The sequence below is a fragment of the Acanthisitta chloris genome, unplaced genomic scaffold (assembly GCF_000695815.1).
Source record: "Acanthisitta chloris isolate BGI_N310 unplaced genomic scaffold, ASM69581v1 scaffold9791, whole genome shotgun sequence".
NCBI classification, from domain to species: Eukaryota; Metazoa; Chordata; class Aves; order Passeriformes; family Acanthisittidae; genus Acanthisitta; species Acanthisitta chloris.
The window spans coordinates 1-2,724 of NW_008656478.1; the positions used below are offsets into that span (position 1 = coordinate 1).

Consider the following 2,724-nt stretch of genomic DNA (forward strand, 5'->3'; position numbering starts at 1 on the left):
CTCCCCCTCTTCCCCCGTCATTGCCATCGCTTCTCATGCCCTAAGCCGGCAGTGAGCTGTGCGGCAGGAAAAGGCCAGAAAACGATTGTGCAGCGAGGAACCTCTCTGTGTCAGTGCGAGCTTTCGGCTCTGCCTTCCCTCCGAGACATCTAAATCGCTGAAAGCTCGCTTGGTGATTAAGGAGAATCGGTACCCGGCTCCTTTAAAGGTCCCCTAATAGAAAAGGGGGTGGAGAAGAGCGAAGGCTGGTGTCTTTTTAACCTTGCTGAAGGACGCAGCAGTATTTATTGACGTATGCAAATAACCAGGGGGAGGAGGTGGTGGAGGAGGAGGGTGCTTGGAAAAACAGGAACCAGAATCAGTTTCTCATTGCAGGGTGAGAGCTCTGAGTTCCGGTGTAAGAGAAAAGAGACGTGGCGAAATTGCTGTATATCTCTGCCCTATAAGCACATCTCTCATTTAGACTGAAGGGAAACAAGGCATCAAAAAGGGTGAAGCATCTTAAATATTTTCAAGGCAATCTAGCACGATCAAAGGTTACATATTCCTAAATGGGGGAGGGGGGAAGATTACGGGTTTGCCTTGCAATTTGCTGTAGCATAGCACTGGCAATAGGAGGAGATTTTTTGGCTGGCATATGATTAAAACAGACTGGTTTGTGGTATGAATGACAATGTTAATAATCTGTCTTTGTGGTTTTTTCCCCTACTGTTTCAGCTGCGCAAACCATGCAGGATGATTTACTGATGGACAAAAGCAAAGCCCAGCCCCAGCAGCAGCGGCAGCAGCAGCAGCAGCAAGATCCAAACTCAGCAGAAGCCCCCTCTACACCCATCTCATCGGAGACACCCAAACCAGAAGACAACAGTTCAGTGACTAGTATCGGCACATCGGCTCCTTCCCAAAATAGCAAGGAGAAGATGCAGATGGAGTCTCCCATTTTGCCTGGCTTGAGCTTTCACCAGCCTCAACAAGAACCTGCAGCCGGCACCTCCTTGTCTCCCTCCTTTGGCAGCACCTGGTCTACAGGGACCACAAACACGGTGGATGATAGCTTTTTCCAAGGGATTACTCCAGTCAATGGGACAATGCTTTTCCAGAATTTTCCACACCATGTCAACCCCGTATTTGGTGGCACTTTCTCACCTCAAATTGGCCTAGCTCAGACTCAACACCACCAACATCAGCAGCAGCAGCAGCAAGCGCAGCAGCAGCAGCAGCAGCGGAGGTCACCTGTAAGCCCTAATCAGGCACCTTTTGCCCAGAGAAATGCTGCTTACAGCCATCAGCCCATCATGACCAGCAAACCGTCTTCCTCCTCTGCCTCTTCTTCTTCCTCCTCCAGCTGGAATAACCATCAAAACGCGGCTTGGAGTACACCTTCCAACCCTTGGGGTGGGCTGCAGGCTGGTAGGGACCCTCGAAGGGCAGTTGGAGTGGGGGTCGGCGTGGGAGTGGGGGTCGGTGTGCCCTCCCCCCTCAATCCCATTTCACCCCTAAAAAAACCATTCTCCAGCAATGTCATTGCCCCTCCGAAGTTCCCACGGGCTGCACCCTTAACCCCTAAATCCTGGATGGAAGACAACGCCTTCAGGACGGACAATGGCAACAATCTGTTGCCTTTTCAGGTAAATGACTACGTGCACCTCCTGCTTGCGACAGCTATCACAAATCTGTGTTTTTCACAGGGGTCTATTTCATGTTGCTGTTCTGTCTGAGAAGCATCTCCATTACTCATATTTGCATTGAATAGTCACCTTTATGAAAGAAGTGGGGTTGCATACATAAAGATTTCAAATTCTGGCTTAAGGTTTATAGATTTGTTTGTCTTGCAACATATTGTTAAATATGACATGGCTTTTGGGGTTTTTTTGAGTTTGGTTTCTTGCTCTTTTGTAGCATCTGAAAGGTAGTAGCCTTCCTTTTTTTCTTCTTCTCCCATATGTGAGAAATGGGCGATGTTAAAATTGCTTGCTTCAGTTTTCTAACTGGCCTGTTAATTTTAACCAAAGATGCTTCTCGACCCGAAATCCAGTTAATTATTTTATCACCATTGAAATAACTAATTGTCCTTATGTTGTGGTGGGATTTAACGGGGAGCCTGTTTGCAGAAGGTATCCATATGAAAAGCTGTGTACATCTGATATGTACTCCCTGCTGTTATATTCACAGTGGAGGTTTTGAATACGTCTAGAAGCAGTGTGGGTGTGTATGGAAAGAGAAAAAACAAGGAAATGCCTAATACAATTGACATGATTTAGAAATGGCAGGGAGGTATTGTATAAAATAAACCATTTTATGCTGTTCAAAATATTTGCAGAGAAATGAGACAATAGGACACGACCTTCAGAGCCATATTGCAATGGAGTCTATTTACTAGCTACATAGCTCTGAAATATTTAAAGCTGCAGTGCCCTTCACTGTTTTTTTAAAATCTATGACGACAAAGCAGATCAATTGCAGCTGAAACTGGGCCACATAGAAGATTTGCAATTTTAATGCAGAATGAAACCTGTCATGGTGTGAAATCCATTTTAAGTTGAAAAAAAGCAGAGCATGCACTTGCAGTTATTTGAGATTCACTTCACCTTGTATAGATGTTTTTTCTAGGTTAGCTTTATTGATGTCAGACAAGTCAAAATTTTCTGGTTTGAAATACAATTAAATCATTCATATATGTTTGCTGTGTAGGTAATTGTTTGCTCAACAAAGTATGAACTCTCA

The 2,724-nt window shown here is 45.1% G+C and overlaps 1 pseudogene across 1 annotated transcript; it reads left to right on the forward strand.

Annotated features, from left to right (window-relative positions):
- The first annotated feature begins 360 nt into the window (after nucleotides 1-360).
- Nucleotides 361-1,628, forward strand: LOC103811382 (annotated as a pseudogene). The gene is made up of 2 exons (XR_624809.1): nucleotides 361-491; nucleotides 718-1,628. The product of XR_624809.1 is annotated as a cytoplasmic polyadenylation element-binding protein 3 pseudogene (transcript).
- The last annotated feature ends 1,096 nt before the right edge of the window (nucleotides 1,629-2,724 follow it).